Source organism: Elephas maximus, chromosome 3 (genome assembly GCF_024166365.1).
Source record: "Elephas maximus indicus isolate mEleMax1 chromosome 3, mEleMax1 primary haplotype, whole genome shotgun sequence".
Lineage (NCBI taxonomy): Eukaryota > Metazoa > Chordata > Mammalia > Proboscidea > Elephantidae > Elephas > Elephas maximus.
Window position 1 is genome coordinate 138,172,554 of NC_064821.1, and position 22,157 is coordinate 138,194,710.

The following is a 22,157-nucleotide window of genomic DNA, read 5'->3' on the forward strand; positions in this document are numbered from 1 at the left end:
TATATGCCTAGTGTAAATTTACTTCTGGCTTTTGGGATCCACATTGCTTATGGAGTTTCTTCCTTTGATCACACTGATTACACTGCCAAATTAGGCAAGAGAGTTCTAGATCTTGACTTTGGAGCATCTCCTGTCTATGCAAGATAACCAGTGCCTCTATAAATTCTCCCAGGTTTCTATATGTTTAGACGGAGGCACACAGTGATAAACGGTGGTATCGATTCTATCTCTGTCACTGCCCCCTTAGCTACAGAGTAACTCTGCCAGTCACTTGCCAATCAATTTCACAGAATGTAGGTTGTGCCTCACCCAATTCAAATCTCCTAATTAATGGAGTGACAAAATTTTGACATTTTGTTGGCATCTCTGGGTCTTAGGGATTTTGGGGGATAGGACTGAAGAGGGATGAGGAGAAAGGGAAGAGCGAGTAGGGGAAGACCAAGATGTGCTGACCTAATGGCCCTTTGCCAGTTTTTAGCTAATAACAACTTTTTGTAATGAATAATCTTTTCTAATGTAAAAGCAATGTGTGTTACTACAGAACATCTTAAAAATACTGGAAAAGATAAAGACTAAAACAAAAACCACTTTGTTTAAATTTTCTCTGTTTTATTTTCATGTAGTGAAAGAACCTAAACACCAGCTAGCTTAAAGGATTGGATAATGTGTTATTTCACCCCAAAATGAGAGCAAGTTTTAGTACAGTTTTGATTCCAAGACATGATAATGGCAGCAGATACAAGGTCTCATTCTACCTCTCAGCTCTGCCTTCTGTGATGTCAGTGCGTCCTAAGGCTAGCTTCCCCTTATGGTCATAAAACATCTTTCAATATCACCTAGGACTACAAGCATCCTTGTCCATGTTCGGAGTGGATGAATCCCACCCAACCATTGAACAAAAGTCTTTCTCTTCCCTCTGATTGGACAAAAAGAAATTATATGCCTGACTCTGAACCAGACATGAAGGCCAACACAGTGCCATGCACCACTGGGCTTGGGTTATGTGTCTACCTCTGAGCTAAACCATAGCTACAGGAAGAGGATCATGCTGATTGACTTGAGCCAGTGATGAACCACCCATTAACTCAAGTCCTCCATTAAGATTACAGCCAAGAAAACTCCATAGAGCAGTTCTACTCTGTAGCATATGGGGTTGCCATGAGTTAGCATCAACTTGATTGCAACAAATGACAACAGCTCAAGGTGGAGATCAATCTCACACAATTCCATGGCTTTACAGATGATGTCAGGTAAGGAGGATAGTGACAGGAATGCTGAGGAGTCAATAACAATGTTTTCTATACGCCAACAATCCCGTTGCCCAGGGAAGGAAATGAGGATTTGTATTGCATATACTGTTTTATGATCTTTTTATTTTTCACTAAAAAATACATCATTGGAGTTTTCTCATGTCACCAAAAAATTATTTAAGAGGCTGCATGGAATTTAAATAATTCACAAGTTTGGGCAAAGTCTCTAGGTGGCACAAATAGTTTACACTCCACTGCTAACCTAAAAGTTGGCAGTTTGAACATATCCAATTCTACTTCAGAAAAAAAAGGACTGGCAATCTGCTTCCATTAAGATTACAGCCAAAAGAACCCAGTGGAGCAGTTCTACTCTGTAGCATATGGGGTTGCCGTGAGTCAGAATCAACTTGATGGCAACTAACAACAACAGCAAGGTTTGGACATTCACTTGAGTTGTTTCATTTTTCACCCTTACAAATTAAGCTACAGTAAATAAATTTGAGCATATATCATTGTTCAACATCCAGGTTCATTTCCTGAGGGTAGAATACTTGAAGTGGAATTGGTGAGTAAAAGGATAAAAAGAAAAGTTTCTGAAACTTATTACAAAATCACCACTTAGAAATATTGTGCCAGTTTTACACTCTGGCAATAGTACATATTAGCATAATTAAGTACCTACACCTGTTATATTCTTAAGCCCTCAAAATATAAAAATATTGTCAGGATTAGTAATTAAATCTGTGGGGAAAAAAGTAAAAGGAAAGATCACTGATTTATTAAAAACTTGGAATTCAGAATATAATTGATTTTCCAATTCATGGTGCCTGGCCTGTTCTAAGAGGAAACACAAAGTAAGAACGTAGTAAGAACGAAAGTTTCCTGAGGACCTATAGGTTCCTACTCTATTAGTCCTAGCTCTCTGATACGTGTTATAGGCATGCAACATGAGTTAGCTGGGCCAAGGGAAATTTGTCGGCTCATGTGGGTATAATGGGGAATGACTAGATCCAAAGATTTGATGCTACTGGGTTGTTCCCTCCTCTCTCTTCACCTTTGCCTCTGTCCATTCTTCTACTGCAAATTAGCAGTTCCTGAACAGTCAGAACCTCGTTGCCAGAAGCTCCCAGGGTTGCATTTCTCAGCTTCACCACCAGAAAGCCTCATCCCAGTCTGAATTTCAAAGATCCAGTGCTATACCCTGATTGGTCTGGCTTAGTTCATCTACATGCCCCTTGCTTTGGGGAGAGTAGAGGTGGGTTGCTGTAGAGTAACAATGATTGGCAGCCCCTATATAAGAAAAAAAATTTTTTTTTTATACATAGTAGAGAGCCCTGGTGGCACAGTGGTTAAGAGCTCAGGTGGCTAACCAAAAGGTCGGTAGTTTGAATCCACCAGCAGCTGCTTGGTAAGCCAATAAGACAGTTCTACTCTGTCCTACAGGGTGACTATGAGTCAGAATCCACTCAACAGCAATGGGTTTGGTTCAGGTTTTTGTAGATCATAGACATGATCTAAGCAGGAAGGAACATTTCCTCTACAAAGGAGAACGGCATCATGGAATGAAATGGGAAACCTGTTGCCATCAAGTCAATTTGATTCCGACTCATAGAGACCCTATAGGACAGAGTAGAACTGCCCCATAGAGTTTCCAAAGCTGTAATCTATATGGAAACTGACTGCCACACTTTCTCCCTGTGGAGGGGCTGGTGGCTTTAAGCCACCAACCTCTCAGTTAGCAGACAAATGCTTAACCCACCAGGGCTCCTGTCTTATAAGTATTATCTTCTTAAAACCCTTGAACGACACCATGAAGTGGTTACTACTATGTTAAGTGCATAGGAGAAAATTGAGACTCATAAAAATCAAATAATTGGCCTTCAATCTCTCTCTCTCCTCTCTCTCTTCTTCTATCTGTCTCCTTCTCTCTGTCTCTCCCCCACTGCCACACACAAATACACACATACACACACTACAAAGTGATGGAGTTATAACTTGAACCCCAGTCAGTCAAATTTGAAATCTTATGCTCTTGTACTTATTATACATTACACACTCTTAAGAAATATGGCTATTAAATAAATAAAGACAATATGATTAGATGGCAGGCAATAATAATCATGCCCCCCCCCCCAACACACACACAATCTGCACCGTGTGGCTGTACAGTTTCCTGGCTTGTCACTAATCCACATCAGGAAGAATGTTTAATGTTTGCCCATCATCAGCTTTCTCTCTGAGCCACAGCTACCTAGGGCATGATGTCACTCAGAGAGGAATGGGGACAGGGAGGGCACATGCTGAAGGAAAGAGATAGCCTATCCTTAGTCATCCCCAATCAAAATCTAATATTCACTCTGGGATGACATGCTGAATTTCTATCTGTCCACCTATCTATCATTTCCTCTTTTGTACTCCAGGACAGGAGGCTAGCCCATTCTGAAAGGGCACAAAAAGGCTTCTTAGCATCACAGAGAAGCCCATAGATTTAGCCTAATATGGCTAGCTCACGTTTTGGCCGAGGGGAATAATGATTAGAGAGATTATGCGATTGGACTAGGGTTAAAAGTCCAGCTAATGCCATAGGAGAGCCCAAACTCAAGCCTTCCACTCCTGGGCTAGTGATAATTCCACTCACATATGGGTGATTCAGTCATTACAAAAAAGAGTTTGCACTTAGGGTAAAAATTAGCTTCAGAAAGTGTCTCCAAAGAGGAAGGATGAAGGAAGATAAGTAACTGCATCCTCAAAAGAAAAGCCTTGCATGATCACCTTGGAAAGAGACAAATGCACATCTGATGATATGAGTGGAAAAGAGTGACTGAAAACAGTGGAATTAAGACTATACTGAGGTCAATAAACATGTATTACATGGCTACTATGTGCCCAAATACCTACTTTGTGCAAGGTGCTGGGGATAGAGCAATCAGCAACACAGATATGCATATTGGCCTCACAAAGACAGTATCTAGTGGGGAAGATGGACATTAAATAAAAAGTTACAGGTGTGGAGGCTATTTTAAAAGTCCAACTATGAGAAAAGGCCAAGTGTAGGATACTATGGGACTACAGAGTAAGTGGGTGGCAGGGAATGGCAGTAGAAGCAGCCTGGCAAAAGCGGGGAGTTCAAGGTGAGACTTGAAGGATGAGTCAGATACATTCAGAAGCATGTGGATGGACTGGTGATTCAGGCAAAGAGAAGAGTGTGCATAAAGACCTGGAGACGAGTGGAAGTGATGATTTGGGGACCTGAAGGCAGATCACTGTGGCTAGAGCACAGAGGAGGGAGAGGACGCAAGGATTATCTGAAGAGACAAGTAGTATGTAGAGAGCTCTGTGAACTATATTCAGGAATTTGATCTTTATTCCAAGGATAAAAAGAAGGGTTTTAAGAAGGAAGAGGCAGGATCATATCTGCATTATAAAAAGATCATTCTAACAGCAGCATTGAGAAACTGGAAGCGACAGAAGTTGAGAAGAGTGGAAAAACCCTTAGGAGGCTCTTTCGCTAGCCTGATCAAACCAAGGCTTTCACTTAGAGTCGAATGGTGGCTATGAGGATGGGGAGGAGCACAGGATTTGTTTCCACTGTTCCCGGAACCATGTGAACCAGGAAAAGTAAAATCAAACCAAAAGTCTGTACACAAGGTAGGGTCTCTGAGAATTAGAATAGAAAGGACTCCAAATTGCCTCCTGTTTGCTACGAGAGGATTGGAGAAGTGAACACACAGAAGAACAATAAAATTAAGTGAGGTGATTCTGATTCACAGACACACTTTCCTGGCCAGATGCTGCCATAGAAATTTCAGAAACACCAGCTAAAATCATAAATGAAAATCACATATTCGTAACATTTAATGAGAATACAGGCTGAATTCACAGCCGCTCAAAGTGCAATATGGATGAAGATGTCGATTTACCCATGGAAGATGGAGAAACATATGATAGAGGAAAACAAAGCCAGAAATGTGATAAACATTTACCTGAAAATGAATCATTGGAAAAACTCAAAACTTCAATACGTCATGTATCAAATTATCTTCAGAGCAGTCAAAAAGAAATAATAATGGTGCATTCTTCTGCCATTAATTTTGTTTTATAAAACTTCTAGGTGAATCAGTGAAAGTTCTGCTTCTAGAATGTGGCCTAAGAAATTTATAGTCTGTAACTCAGAGACCAAAGACCTTGAACATCAAGAAAATCTCTTACCCTTATTTATATACACTGTTCTTTATCACAAAGAAAGAGCCGGTACCCATTCCAAGTAACCAATCATTATGCAAGGAATATTCTGACTCACCCAGCATCCTTAATCAGTAAATGCTGTGCCAATGGAAAGAAAGTGGGAAGAAGTCACAGCATCCATTAATAAAAAATGACTGGGGCTTTCTATCAACAGAAGCATCATTAGGAAATGTATGGTAGGAAAATAGTAGGCTGTAGATTTGTGGTGGCAGAGATGGCAATGGAATACTAACATTATACCCTCTCAAGCACTTGGTTTTAAAATGATGCTGAATTTCAGGTAACTACACATATGCTTAACAAAGTGTTTGTATTTTCAATTTCTTGTGAAATTCCTGACCATAGTCTCAAGAGATGGGATACTTTTCTGCCTCACCTGTCCCTTTGGCCAAAGTCAAGTATTTCAAACAGGCAATTGACTGTCATTTTCTGAACATATCCACTATGGAGGCATTGGTCGATTCTCGGCTAAAGATAAATCAAATATGAAGGGAAGACCCTTAGATTAATCCAATACTTTCTTGAACAGGCTTTCTCTTCATTGCACTTCTATCCCCAAATCATCATGTATTAATGAACCCTTGAGTAAATAAAGAAAATATGATTCCCATTTCCAATAAACTGTGCAATCTGTATTTCAACTGAGGGTGCTCCCTGGTCAGAGTAGACTTGTAATTTCAAAGTAACTGCATTGCATTTTGAAAGAAAACAGGGCAGTCATGTTCCATTAACAGCAAGCCTTCTCGAGCACGTCTCTCAGAAGGTTAAAGAGATCTGAGTCATTTGCTGAGGGTGAATGGGAGAATCATAAGTTCATATAAAATATCCACAAATCTTAACGGGGGATGAACTAAAAACCACGCAATTCCTCACTACTGTATAACTTTTCAAGTATCACTAATGCATGCCACCAGTGGATTAACTGATAGTATTCTGCTTTAATAGCATTTCTGCACTATCATTAACCCAAGCATGGTCCATAAAGTTGCTCGAATATCCATAAGTGAGCTTACAACCAGTTTATGTGATTTCCTGTTCCATCAGCTCAAAGGAACAACAGCATCAAATTTCTCATCCAGCTTCGTTTGGGGCTGAGAGCTGGGGATTAGATAATAATTCCAAGGATTAAAATGTCTTCAGAAAGAATTCAAATTTCCATTGTGTCCTTTCCTATGTATTTCTTTCAAAAGATCATGGTTCTAATCCTAATGTCTGCATAGTAAGATATGACTTCTAATGATATTCCACTATTAATCCATATTCTACCTCCAGATGGAACCTGAATAGATGGTGTTTTCAAATCGCTACCCAGCCTATGCTGAAAATTATACTGGTTTTGATAAGAAGTGTTTGGAATACACCACCCTCCAAAAAAAAAGAGGTCCTATTTAATCCAATGTTCTATTGGAATTCCAGGATTTATGTCACTATTATAGAAAAACTCATTTTGGTTATAGCACCAACATGGCCAAATAAATGACTTCAAGATGCTAGGAGAAAGTATTTGGCCAAGATAAATAGGTGTTCAAACAGGCCTCCCCAGCTTACTCATTTTGCTATATGGAAAATGAACTAACCAAGTTTAATGTACACCAAATGAGATTTGGAAGCATGTTCTAATTCACTTCATTCTGTACCAGGAATGAGCAGTTTTTGATCTTCTTGCTTTCACCCTTAACTCCTACAATCCATTCTGAAAAGAATAACCAGAGTGATCTTTTTTAAAAATATGTCAGACCATGACACTTTTCTGTTTGAAACCCTCCCATGAGATTCTCTTTTCACAAAGGGTACACAAGCCAGACCCCGGGCTGGGGTCTACAGGCCCTACCCAACCTGGCCTTTCTGACCTAACTCTTACCCTCCCCTCACTAAATTTACTCCAGCTCCAATGGTCACACTGTTTCTCATACGGGCCCAGCACATTCACACTTCAGGACTTTTGCACTATCCTGTCTGACTAGAATACTATTCTCCCCAATATTCATTCCCTCATCTCCTTCATATCTTTGCTCAACAATCACCATCTCCATTGGCCAAACTCATCTAGCCTATTTAAAATTCTCCTTAACACCCTTCACTCTGAATACCCCTAGTCCTGTTCTATTTCTCCTTCATATCACTCATCATTTTGTATCCAAGCTCAAGTCCCTTGCTGTCGAGTTGATTCCACCTCATAGTGACACTATAGGTCAGAGTAGAACTGCCCCATAGAGTTTCCAAGGAGCTCTCGGTGAATTTGAACTGCCGGCCACATACTTATTATTTTATTATCTCTCTTCTTCACTAGGATTTAAACTTCCAAAGGACAGAAATTTTAATCCATTTTGTTCACTGCTATAGACCCAGAATTTGGAATGATACATGGCACATAGTATGTGCTTAGCAATGTTAGTTGAGTGAACGAATGGATTCCAAAGTTGCCGAACATGGCAGAAAGCTAGCATACTGAAGAGTCTCAGATGTTTGATTTAAACCTGTGATTTAAATCCTCTAAGCCTCTGTTTTTTTCATCTGCAAAGTAGAGTAATTATAGTAACTAACTCTTAGGGTCGTTGTATAAAGGGAGAAAACAAATGATAAGCATTTAAGACAATGTCTGGCATATTGATTCAATGTTTGTCATAGTTAAAGAATAATAAAAGCAATAATAATAGAAATAACGCCTAACATTTGTACAGAATTTTACATTTTGTAAAGGACTCACCCATAAAAGCCCATTGCTGTCGAGTCAATTCCAACTCATAGCAACCCTATAGGACAGAGCAGAATTGTCCTGGACACTCATTGTTTTAATTAGGTCCTCCCATTGCTCCAGGAAAACAGAAATATCTGGATTCTCAGTGTCTGAGTCTCAGCAAGGTTAAGGGATTTATCCAAGATCGCAAGACTATGAAGCATGGAGGCAGGATTCAGATCAAGACCTCTGGTTCCAAGTCCCGTGCTCTCTCCTCAGTATCAGAGAAGGGAAATGTGACTTCCAGCTCAGAGCTTTAAAAAAAGAAAGATCTTTGCAGTGTGTTTTGTTTGCTTGTTTACTGTGTCTTGGACATCTGCATAGAACGTGGCTGAGAAGAGACAGTGGTTATCAACATCCAGCACCACCTTCAAATCCCAGGAAGTCAGGATTCAACTACTGGAAAATAGCTTCTCACCATTGACCATTGATTCAGCCGCACATGCACAGTCTCAGTGCTTTTATTACCTGTTTCCCAACAAGCCTACAACCTCCTCAAAACAAGGATTATATCTGGTCTGGGTTTGGGTTTTTTTTTTTTGTACTTCCCAACTCCTGAATCAGTCTTTTTTACATGGTTGATGTTGAGTAAGTTTGTAATGAATAAGTGACTGAATGAAAAAAATGGGCATGCTTGTTGGTACTGCTACCCTGGCATGAAGCACAGGATTTTCTCCCTTGTTTTCTACTAAAGTAATTAGCACACAGGCAGATGTCTATAGCAGCATGCCCCCCCTCCATCCTCTACGATTGTGTTAATTGAAAAACTAGTTCCCCAAAATGTTATGCGCAGAAGAATTACACACTTCGGAAATGCTGAGTTAAACAAAGTCAAACAGGCTTTTTCACTACCGGACTTTTTCAGAGCCTTTAATACACTAATGTGCATTACAAATCTTCAAATTTAAATACTGTCTGTACCATTTTGCAAATCAATTGAATCATGCAAGAAAAAAAATTTTATATGGAGCTTCTCTCAAATTTTTCAGAGAACATACTTATCTATAGCAAATATACTTAGAGTCTTCAAAAGCAGAATTTATAAAAAAACTAAAATACCAGGAACATGAAGAAAAAGAAGTTGAGGAGAGTTCATGCCTTTTTTTTTAAAGTTGGATGCCTTTCAGATTAATTTTACTTAGATTCACCATTTACTTTCTATTAAGTTTAATACTAGATTTGTGTAATCCTGCAGATCCTTGGACAAGAGTTATTTTGGAGGATGTGGTTAAAGACTAATTTTTACTTCAGTGTTTTTTCAAAAGACGACATTGGTTTGAAGGCTTACACAACCTCATGGATTTTAGGAAGAAGTCCAAATCTTCTCATAGACGAAGCAACTAAACCAGCGATGAGAGGAGAATAATGTCCCTACCCCACTGCTTTTACCTCAGAGTCTATGACATTCCCCTTTGACCCATGTGAATGAAGTCTCTATCAAAAGACAAATGTTATCCAAAGACCTTTATCAGTGAATAACATCTGTCTTAGTTTCTTGTTGCTGTTGTTATGTGCCATTGAGTGGGTTCCGAGTCATAGTGACCCTATGTACAACAGAATGAAACGCTGCCCGGTCCTGCACCATCCTCACAAGTTGCTATATTTGAGCCTATTGTTGCAACCACCATGTCAATTCATCTCATTGAAGGTCTTCTTCTTTTTCCCTGATCTCTACTTTACGAAACATGATGTCCTTCTCCAGAGACTGGTCCCTCCTGATAACAAGTTCAAAGTACCTGAGGAGAAGTTTCGCCATCCTCGTGTCTAAGGAGCATTCTGGCTGTTCTTCTTCCAAGACAGGTTCATTTGTTCTTCTGGCAGTCCATGACACAGTCAATATTCTTTTTTGCCAACACCGTAATTCAAAGGCATCAGTTCTTCTTCGGTCTTCCTTATTCATTGCCCAGCTTTTGCATGCATAGGAGGCAATTGAAAACGTCATGGCTTGGGTCAGATGCACCTTAGTCCTTAAAGTGACATCTTTGCTTTTTAACCCTTTAAAGAGGCCTTTTGCAGTAGATTCGCCCAGTGAAATGCATTATTTGATTTCTTGATTGCTCTTTCCAGGGGGGTTGATCGCAGATTCAAGTAAAATGAAATCCTTGACAAATTCAATCTTTTCTCCATTTATCATGATGTTGCTTATTAGTCCAGTTGTAAAAATTTTAGTGAAAATTTTTTTTTTTATGTTGAGGTATAAGTCATACTGAAAGCTGTAGTCTTAATTTCTTAGTGCTGCTATAATACAAATACCACAAGTGGTTATCTTAAAAGAACACAAATTTATTTTCTCGCAGTTTGTTGTTTTTGTTGTTGTGTGCTGTCGAGTCGATTCCAACTCATAGCAACACTATAGAACTGAGTAGAACTGCCCCAAAGTAGGCTGTAATCTTTACAGGGGAGCCCCAGTGGTGCAGCGGTTAAGAGCTCAGCTGCTAACCAAAAGGTCAACAGTTAAAATCCACCAGCTGCTCCTTGGGTCAGTTCTGTTCTGTCCTATAGAGTCTTTATGAGTAGGAATTAACCCAACAGCAACGGATTTGTTTTGTTTTGTTTTGTTTTTTAATCTTTACAGGAGCAGATAACCAGATCCTTTCTCCCACAGAGTCAACCTTTTAGGAGGTTAGAAGTCTTAATTCAGGGCACCAGTTTAGAGAAAGTCTCTTTGTCTTTCTCTGTTGACTCTGGGGGAATACCTTTATCTTTTCCAGCATTCCTTGGTGGCATGATATCACCTGGCATGATATCTATCTTCTCTTGTGTTTATGCTGCTCCTTATTACTCAGAAGTGATTAGGTTTAGGACACACCCTACACTGATATGATCTCATTAACATAACAAAGAATACCTTATTCCCAAATAGGGTTATATCCACAGGCACAGGAGTTAGAATTCTATCATATATTTTAGGGCAAAATTCAATCTTTAACATTATACTACTTTATTTTATTCATCTGGTGAGATGAAATGAACCCAAGGAGGTATGAAGGCATAGGCCATAGAATTTACACATTTTAATGAAGCTGAGAAAAGAAAGACTGGGATTGAGGTATGTCAGAGGAGGACAGCTGTAATTGGGGTCTCCGAAGGAGATTCTAGGAGAACCATATCGCCTCATGTTAATGTTGAGGACAGGTCTTGGGTATTAGAGTTTTGATTTTCTAGAAAGCCAGCAGACCTAAATCTGGTTTTGTACATATTGCCGGCCAAAGATACAAAGTCACACAGGGAAGGAAATAATGACCAGAACGGACACTGGCTTTAGTAAGCAAAGTTACTGACAGCATGGTATGTTGGTTTCCTAGGGTCGCCATAGCAAATTACCACACACTTGATGAATAAACACAACAGAAATGTATTCTCTTACAGTTCTGGAGGATATATGTTTGAAATCAAGGTGTCAGCAAAACTGGTTCTTTTTGGAGGCTCTGGGAGAATCCATTCCCTGCTTCTTTCTCTCTTCTGGTGGGTGTCAGAAATCCTTGGCATTCCTTGGCTTGTATATGCATTCCTCCACTCTCTGGCTCCATCTTCACCTGGCCTTCTCTCTGTGTCTCTATGTGTCAAACCTCCTCTTTTTCTCTTATAAGGACACCAGTCATTAGATTTAGGGCCCACTCTAAACCCAAAATGATCTCATCCCAAGATGCTTAACTTAATTATATCTGGAAAGACCCTATTTTCAAATAAGGTCACATTCATAGGCACTGGAGGTTAAGACTTGGACATACCTTTTTGAATGACACTATTTAAATCCACTATATATGGGACCTCCAGACCATGACATTGGCATTCAAAGTGAAAACAAAACAAGTTTTTTATCTGGTTCATCAAAGTGTTCCATTTTTCCCTCTTTTCTCACTCTACCCCACATCACCTCTCCATCCTTAGCCTTAGCGCTGAATGAATAAAAAAAAAAAATAGAAATTAGCCTGATTTTCTCCTTTGCTGTGACAGAGTTTTATATAAATATTAATATAAATATTAACACATACCCTAAGACAGACTAGGAAGAAATATCTGGCATATTACTTCCAAAATGAACCAATAAAGGTGTTATGGATCACATCAGAACATAGTTCAAATCACTTGCTTTTGATACAGCATCAAGTGGGATAATTGCTGGAGAAGTACTTCATGTTTGGTGATACAGAGGGCCAGCAAGGGCTACGGAGACGCTTGGAGAGGTTAATTGGCACAATAGGCATAACAATGGACTCAATCATACTGACCATCCTGAAGATAACTCAGGACTTGATAATGCTTTATTCTGTTGTACATAAAGTCTCCATGAGTCAGAGTCTACTCAAAGGCATCTATCTATCAAATTATCTTTCTTTAATCGTCAGCACTATGATAGGTTCTAAATTTGATTTTTTCAAGCTCCAAAATTATATAGACTATTTGAATAGTACATAAATTTCCTCCTCTCTTCCTGAACATAGTTTATGAATCATTAATGAAATTATTCGACTGAGATTTAGTCTCCTTATTGACTGTTTACTAAATTTTAAATATGAAATCCTAAACGTGGAGTCTCATTACTTTTTGCTCTCTATGTTCCCACTATGCCCCTTGTACAAAGATTTTACCCATGTTCTGTGGAGGCCTTATCTCTAGGCAATTCATGATTAGCACAGCTATCTGAGGCAAAGGCATTCTCTTAGGGCATCTCATCCTGGAACATTTTAATGGGAGGCTTTTAAACTGGTAACCACTGAACCATGATGGAGTCTTGATGCTGCATAGGGTGTATACACTGCCTCCAGGTAAGTGGAGCTCACCATCCATCAACAGGGTCCTCGCTCCACTCAGTCTCGCCCACAGCTCCTCTCTCAGAGCTACAGAAAGCTGCTCTTCCTTTGTCTTCTTAAGAAGATCTAGTTTCTTCTGGATCTTTTCCAGGATAAATCCCACTCATTTCCTTGACTCGCAATGTCCTCTTGAAAACTAAGTAATGAAAGCAGATGCTCTAACTCAGACACATATTTTCTCACTCAAACGTTCATCACAGCTTCCCACCCAAAGCCAAGGCATTATCTGGTGGGAAATTCACAATCTCTAAAGCTCACAGAGAGGTTGTTCAGACTGTTCTTGTGGATTCCATAGCTATATTTTTCAATTAATCCAAAATTTTGTTTTATAAAGCTTCTCTGCTTTGACTCTAGGGCATGTAAACAGGTAAATAGAGATACCCTATACGCTTTCTACTGTCTGGTACGTGTACCATTTAGAAATCAAAACATCAACAACGACAACAAAAATCTCAGATATTTTATCTCTTGAAGGGAAAAGAAACATGCTAGCTGGAGAATCCTTCGCCAGTCACACACTAACATGTTGGCACTTGGACCCACAAATGACATGCATAAAGGCAAAACCTAAACAATTATTCCTGCATATTCCTGATCATTCATCCTCCCTCAGGATGCAAGGGTAGGAAGAGATCACATCATTGGCAAGACATTTCTAATTTTTTCATAAACCAACAGATCCTATACCTTGAATGTGACCCTGCTTATAATTGTATCGTCTGCTACAGACCAAAATTTTTCATTGTTATAGATCCAAAAGGCAGGCTGTTATAATAACCTGGTTTGTCTTATTGTATAATGGAGAAGCCCTGGTGGCACAGTGGTTAAAGCACTAGGCTGCTAACCGAAAGGTCAGTGGTTCAAACTCACCAGCCACTCCACTGGAGAAAGATGTGTCAGTCTGTCCCCATAAAGCTTTACAGCCTTGGAAACCTTTTGGGGTAGTTCTGCTCTGTCCTACAGGGTCTCTATGAGTCAGAATCGACTCAACAGCAGTGGGTTTGGTTTTTGAGTGTTTTTTTTTCTAGAAAAAAAAATAAAATAAATTAATTCAAAGAACTGACATCCAGTATTTCATGTGACTGCTGTTTATCCTCTGTGGCATGCAGAAACTTCTTTTAGAAATTGAGGGAAGTGTCAAGACCCTTACTTGTTACAATTTCATTTGGTGCTGCTAAGGCAGTTACAGTTCAGTGAATGATGATTCAAACACATCGAAGTTTTCATTACTCTTTGCTTAATTTTTCAGTTAATGCCTTTGCGTTCTACAGTTTCTCCGCCAGTCTTAACTTGCCATTTCAAAACCTGTCAATGAAACACAAGCTTCGGATTCCAGCCAGCTTTAAAGAGTATATCTCCTTCCATTGTTAAGAAAGTTAGAACTTGTACCTCAACCAAAATATTCATACTGTAGGAATTCATGGTGAGGAAAGGTTGCAATAATTCTGGATTAGTGTTTTTTTTTAATACAACAGCACTGCAATAAATACCAGAAATAAAAGTTCATGCTTAAGATACTATATATCATAAGAATGTTGCTTTCTATCAATGTTTCTTAGTGGTTTATGGCTACCTGATAAATGTCGGACTTTTACATTCCTCTCCATGTCCCAAGCAGCTATTACATTTACACATTTTATACTTCTCTAATATTTTTGCAATACATTTTCCTGAATCGGCTGATGACATTTAATAGGATGTTTAAGATACAATATAAAACCTTAAGTGCTTTTGCTTATTCTGGGGGAAAAATGTGCACATAGATTGGATTTCAAATTAAAACCTACGATGGTATACCCAACGTTTTTGCTTCTGCTGTACATATTAAAATATTACTAAATGCTTCTTATGCAATACTACAGCATCGATACAAATAATAAGCTCTTGTACTTACAAGCAAGCTAGATGATTAAGGAGCTATTAATGAAAGGAAACAAAACCACAGTGCTGGGATGTAATAGTCCATGAAATTCTTATTGGTAGAAAGGGAATCTGCAGTAAATAAATATTAGCCTAAATGCTATAGAAAACATAAAGCAAACAAGGAAAATGTATTCTTTAAGGTAAAATATAGGTAAAAATTGCTGACAATGTAAGGAAAGCCTATTTGCATACCACAGGGCTCCATCTGCTGTGGAAAATATAAGCTGCAAGAATGATTTAATATTTAATAGAAGTAGTAGCCACTGTTAATTATAATTTGCACATTTACAAATCAGCACTGATAGCAATACAAATTATGAAATATAAGGGTGTTCTGCCGGATACTAGGGAAAATAAGATGACAGACAAAGTTAATGGAGTATCCCTAACCACAGCTCTGTCAGAACACATCAGAGAACTAATCCAGTTACAAAGAGCCTGCAATGGAAAATCTATTTAAAATATTAAAATGCTGTTTGGTAAAAGCTTTTTCATAGTGCATTTTACTTAAACAGTTGCTTATTGCTCATGGGTCATTTGCTGTACACCCAGATGCATTCTGCAAAATGCCATTTAAAAGAATAGTAGAAATTAAATAAGAAATTTATTTCTGTAGCATTTTTTTCTTAATATATAGAAAGAGTTTGCTGAATATCTAGTCTGGATATGGAAAAAAACAATATGGAAAGCTATGGAATTAGCACTATATTTTTGCCTATGTTGAGCCATAAAATTCAGTGCAACTTTTCCCTGTAGACCTGATCTTATTCCCGTTTATACTTAGATGCTAATAGTGATGATACAATTCGACTCTTATTTAGTAAGAAGACAGAAATTACCATTGATTTTCATTAATCTTCTATTTCACCTCATTTCTCTCATCATCATATAATATGGATTAGTGATGGGAGCATTTTATGGACAATGTTTTAATAGTAACTTTTGTTCTCTAAATCATGAATACTGCTAATTTTAGCCTTTAGAATCCCTAATTTACAGAACTGATCCTTTATCCAAACTCCTTCAATTTACTGTGATTAGGAAATCCTAGCTCCGTGACCATTATTTTCAATGCATGCTAAAGATATTTCTGCATCTTAAAAAAAAGAAAAGAAAAATGCAGTACATAGAACAAAGCATGTGGCTTAAGATACATGAGCATATGCAAGTCATATTGTTATGCCAGTTGCCATCAAGTCAACTTTGACTCATGGCGACACCCTGCATGTCAGAGTAGAAGTGTGCTCCACAGAGTTTTCATTGGCTAGTTTTTTGGAAACATATCACCAGGACTTTCTTCTAAGGCACTTCTACTGGACTTGAACCACCAACCTTTCAGGTAGCGACCAAGCATGTTCACTGTTTGCACCACCCAGGTACTCCTTGTATTGTTATAGCTTACTCTAAACAGAAAATTGGATGTTGTTAAAGTATAACGGGAAATATTAGCACATATTCAACTCTGCTCAAAACGTGATCAAGGTACTTGGGTTTAGGCAGAGGTAAAAAAAAAAAAAAACTGGCAGCCCCTGGGCCTAGTACTTTTGGAGGTATTTTCTCGGCCATCTTTTTAAAAGTTGCATTTCAATCTTTCAGACAAAGTACCCACCACTACTTATTATATTTTTGTTAGAAACTTGATGTCATTACATCACCTGCCTGATCCCTGAAGCATTGTCCCTGGTTTAGAGAATAATGTTATATCTCTTAATGTACTATTTCATCTGTTCTTGAGTGTGTAGACTTTTTTTGTTTGTTTTCTTCATCCAGCATACCTAGGACATGTATCTACAACTACAAAGACCCATAAGATATGAACTTCCTTAATTTGGGGGTTTAAAGAGGCTATAAAAATGGTGTTAAAGACATCTGTCTACTAGCAATGGCAGCCTATCAGAAACCTATCTGTCTTTATTAGGACACTATGTGTAAAACAACAACAACAATAATAGTCTCCCCTGAGAATGAGCCCCATTTATCTATCATTTAGGTCACAATTTCAAATATACATGATCCCTGCAGCCAGAGAAACTTGAAGCTTAGATTATACTACCATGCTTCAAACTTGTTAGCATCCAGTAGTACACATTAGGAGCAAGTACGTATTATTTCTGGAGGAAAATATCCCTACTTTAGGCCCTCAAGATTCCCACAGCAAAAAGTTCATTGAAACATGAACTCAATAGTAAATACTAAACACATGAAAAAATCCTCCACCATTTGTGAAATTGAACAGAAACAAATCACAGGTTTATACATCTAAACCTTTAGAATTTAAAAAATATTGGTTATTAAATGCAAAATATAAAGGATCAAATGTGACCAATCATATTTGGATAAAAAATAAATAAAATCTTTTGAGGTAATACACACACACACTTATTGGATTTTTAGAAATCTGAGGGAGGAAGTTCTGCTTCCAATAGTGGTAGAGTGGATATTTTAATAAACCTTCCGGCTTATAACAATTAATAAAGTGGGCAAAATGCTTTTGAAAATCTGTTTGAATGCACTGGAAATTTAAAAAGGAAGTAACAAATTATAAGCCAAAATTCAGAAGAAAAACACCAGAGAAATCAACCTACATTTGAAGCTAGCTTTCTCTATAGGATTCTAAATATTTCAGAAGAAAGAGGTGAGAGCTGAGACACTAAGCAAAGCTTTTAATAAACTCATGAGGGCAGGGGAACAGAAATTCAAATTCAGAGCCCACCAAGGCGGAAAGCTCTAGTATATCTCTTAAGCTTTGGAATAAGGGTAAAGAAAATATAAACCAGCCTAAAAGGACGTAAAGATTTATTTGGATTAAATCAAGCTTTGATTATTAGTGCCCTTAATCACCTGTCAGAAATAAGCATAAATTCCTTCTGGAGAAAGATAACGTCACTCTAAGCCTCAAATTATCACTGAAACTTTTGGTTAAGAGTTTGGCTGCTAACCAAAAGTTTGGCAGTTCTAACCCATGAGGCACTCCTTGGAAACCATATGGGGCAGTTCTACTCTGTCCTATAGGGTCGCTATGAGTCATAATTGACTCGACGGCAATGGGTTTTTGGTTTTCTTATAGGGTGTTTAGCACTCAACAAAAAATAACCAGGAATATAAGTAAGCAAGAAAATATAATGAAAACCTAAGAGAAATAGCAGAACATAAAAACAGATCCACCATGAATTCAGATAATGGAGTTATTAGCTATGAAATTAAAAGTATGCTTAATATGTTCAAGGAAATAAAAGACAAGGTTGGGAATTTTAGCAGAGAACTGAAAACTATAAAAAAATAGAAATCATAGAACTAAAAATATAAATACCAAAATTAAGAACTCCACAGCTGGGTTTAACAACAAGATAAACACAGCTAAAGAGAAAATTAGTGATCTGGAATGTAGATCAGTAGAAAATATACATAATGAAGCATACAAAGGAAAAGTGATGAGGTGAAAAACAGGAAAGAATGTAAGAAAAATACAAAATTAAAGATTTAATACATGTGTAACTTAAGTCCCAAAAGAGATAAGGAAAGAACAAAGAAGTATTATTTAAGGAGATAATGGCATAATTTTTCAAAATTGTTGAGTGACATTAGGCCATATTTTCAAAAAGCACTACAAACTTTAAGCAAGATAAATATTCAAAAATACAACACCTAAGTATACCACATAGTAGTATAACCAGCCAGAGGTGGGGAAAAAAAAAGACCCTCCTTAATAAGACTGACAGCTAACCCCCACAGAAAAAGTCAGTGCCAGAAGACAATGGAATAATTTTTCAAAATGTCAAAAGAAAATAACTTCATTACCCAAGGAAAACAGTCCTCAAAAATTAAAGCTAAAGACATTTTAAGACGAACAATTAATTTAGACCTCATCTTACTACAAAAAGAGTAATCTTCATGGCAGAAAGAAATGATTCCAGAGGGAATTGAAATATATTTTTTAAATTCCTAAATAATTTGAGAAAGATACCCTGTTTGTAGATAAGATAACTTCATTTAGTTAAGTTTACAGTTTTCCTCCAAATTGATCTCAGATTCAATGAAATTCTACTCAAAATCCAAATTGAATATTTGAGAAATTTGGCAAATTGATTCTAAAATGTATTTGGGTAAAGTGATGAGAACAGCCAAGATATTTCCAAAAAATTAAAAACAAGGTAGATGGGGTGTTCCTACCATAAATCAAGAGCTGTTATTCAGCTATAGTAATGAAAACAGTGATGTATTTGCAAAAATACAGAAAAAAACGATTAAAGAGTCATAATAAAGCCCCAGAAACAGAGCTCATATGTAACAGTGGCATTGCAGTTTACTGAAGAAAGAACAAACAAGTCAGCAAATGGGATTAGGAAAATTGATTATCCATCTGGAAAACATAAAAATGGAACTGTAAATCATACACAAAACTATATTCTAGGAAGATTAAAGACATATATGTGAAAAGTAAAACCTTAAAATTTTAAAGGAAATATAAGAGGATATCCTTATCACCTCAGTAGAGAAGGATTTCTTAAGCAAGAATAAAAATGACTAACTATAGAAGGCAAAGCTAATAAATTTACCTCCGTTGCTATTAAGAAGTGGCTAGTGAAAGATTTCATTAAAAAAAGCTATATATAACTAACTTGATTTGTAAACTTTCACTTAAAGCACAATAAAAATTATTTTAAAAAAAAGTTATATATATATTTATAAAGGAAATACTTAGAAAAAGCATTGGTAACATATATAAAAAAAATTTTTTTTATAAAAATTACTATCCATTATATATTTTTTAAGTCCAACAAATCAATAAAGGACAAATAAGCTAATAGAAAAATGGACAAAACACACAAATAGGTATTTCACAATAAAGAACACAAAAATGATGAATCAATATTTGAAGAGATGATCATTCACATTAGTAATCAATGAAAGACAAATTAAGAATGCAAAATGATGTAATTTGATTTCCATTTGACCAGAAAAAAAAAAAGTCAGAGTTGGTAAGGATGTGGGACAAAGTTAACAGTTACCCAATCAGTAAGAGTGTAAACTGATACAACCATTTTAGAAAAATAATTTAGCATTCTTTAGGCCCTGCTATTCTACTCCTAATCTATGCCTTAGAGAAACTCTTGAACATGGGCACCAGGAGACATGTAAAATAATGTATATTACAACCTTGTTTATAATATCAAAACAAACCAGAATCAACCCAAGTGCCTGTCAACAAGAGAATAGGTAAATGCATCGTGGTTGATTCACACAAGAACCACGAAGTGAAAATGAATGAACTACAAGTATATTGATGAATCTAAGGATCGTGACGTTAAAAGCAAAAGAAAGCAAGTTGCAAAAGGCTGAAAATTATACTATTTTTTATAAATCTCAAAAACAAGCACAATTAGACAACGCATCACTTAGGGAGATTAGGTAGATACATACCCACTGCCATCAAGCCAATTCCAACACAGACTGCCACATCTTTCCCCCGTGGAGTGGCTGGCGGGTTAGAACCACTGACCTTTTTTGGTTAGCAGCTGAGTACTTGAACCACTGTGACATCAGGGCTCCTTAGACAGTTAGCTAGCTAGCTAGAGAAAGAGAGATAGACAGAGATAGAGAGACAGGGAGAGAGGCATCCCCATATATTATATCCAGAATATATAAACCCATAAAACCCATTGCTACCAAGTTGATTCCTACTCATAGCAACCCTATAGGACAGAGTAGATCTGCTCCATAGGGTTTATAATATATAAAATAATTAAGATTAGCTGGAGAGAAAAGTAAGAGGAGATGCAACAGTTCAATAATTCAGTTAAAAGAGATGTCAAAAACAAAAAATATGAGGCTTGAATTTTTCATTATCTTGGTTGCCAAACTTCTCCAAATAATTGCATAATCTTCATTGCTTTGGATTTAGCAACCATGTTTCTGGGAGTAAGATCATTGTTTATATTTTTTAAATAATAATGGTTTAGCCCCAGTAATTTCCAATTCAAGTTTCATAATAATGATACAACAAAATTAACAAATTCTTCTCAAGCAACCTAAAATTAAATCATTTGCAAATATAAATGCTATGTGGTTATTGGTTTATAGATAGTAAAAGGAAGCAAGCAATAGTGACATGTAAAATCTTTTTAAGTTGAGATCTTTGGTGTAGATTTTGCCGAAGTTTTGAAAAAATAAAATGTGTTCAATAAAAATGCCAGCCCCAGAGGTTGCCAATTTGGTGTTTATTGTCATTGTAATGACTACATTCAGTCCCCGGGATTCTGCTGGTGATCGTCCAGCAGATGCTATTCTGGGTGAGTCAGTGCTAATGCAGTAATTTAGAATAATTCTGTGTGCCAAGTAATAGATTATAAGAACTATGTAGCCTGAACTTCGGCTTTATTCAGTCAATGACAAACAATAGGTTTCCATGGACTTTTTTCTTTGGATTTATAAAAACAAATGTTTGTAGCATGTAGTATAGTTAAGAACATATATTTAAATTTTGCCTGTTAAATAAGATTTAATAATTTAAACTTCTTTATAGACTGCAGAAATGATTTACAAATTAAGAAAACATACATCATTACTATAGTAACTATGAAGGAGCCCTGGCGCCACAATGGTTAAGTGCTCTGCTGCTAACAGAAAGGTCAGCGGTTCAAGCCCACCAGCCACTCTAAGGGAGAAAGATGTGGCAGTTTGCTTTCATAAAGATTACAGCCTAGGAAACCCTATGGGACAGTTCTACACTGTCCTATAGGGTCACTATGAGTCAGAATTGACTCAACGGCACTCAACAACAACAACATAATAACTATGAAATTGTCAGCTAAGCTCAAAGAGTGAAACCAAGAAAAAAGAAGCAACTTGATATTTAGGACCATGTTAATGAATGAATTGCATCAACTACTTGGATTCACTGTCTGGAAATATAATATCAAGTCAGCCCAGTAAAATGTGGTCTCTTAACAAACAATAGACTTGATGACTCTGCATGTGTGTGGCCTTATTTTTTTCATCTGCTAAATGGAGATGTAGGTTTATTTCTCTCCCATGGTTGTTGTGAGGACAAAGTAGTAACTCTTAAAAAAGCACTTGGCCAATATAAAGTGCCCCATGTGTGCTAAGCATTATTATTTGCAGAATAAAACGTCTTACAGGAAGCCTGACAACTAGACGTTTTTTATCCTTTCCTCAATGGGCAATATG

At 37.2% G+C, this 22,157-nt stretch overlaps 1 long non-coding RNA gene across 1 annotated transcript in view; it reads right to left on the reverse strand.

Moving 5' to 3' along the window:
• Positions 1-14,064, reverse strand: part of LOC126073250 (uncharacterized) — a 41,375-nt gene extending 27,311 nt beyond the window's left edge. Inside the window, exons 1-2 of the long non-coding RNA XR_007516691.1 lie at positions 13,917-14,064; positions 13,017-13,182 (exon numbers count right to left, since the gene is read on the reverse strand). This is a non-coding gene — a long non-coding RNA (uncharacterized LOC126073250). The remainder of the gene's footprint in view (positions 1-13,016; positions 13,183-13,916) is intronic.
• Between the last annotated feature and the right edge of the window lie 8,093 nt (positions 14,065-22,157).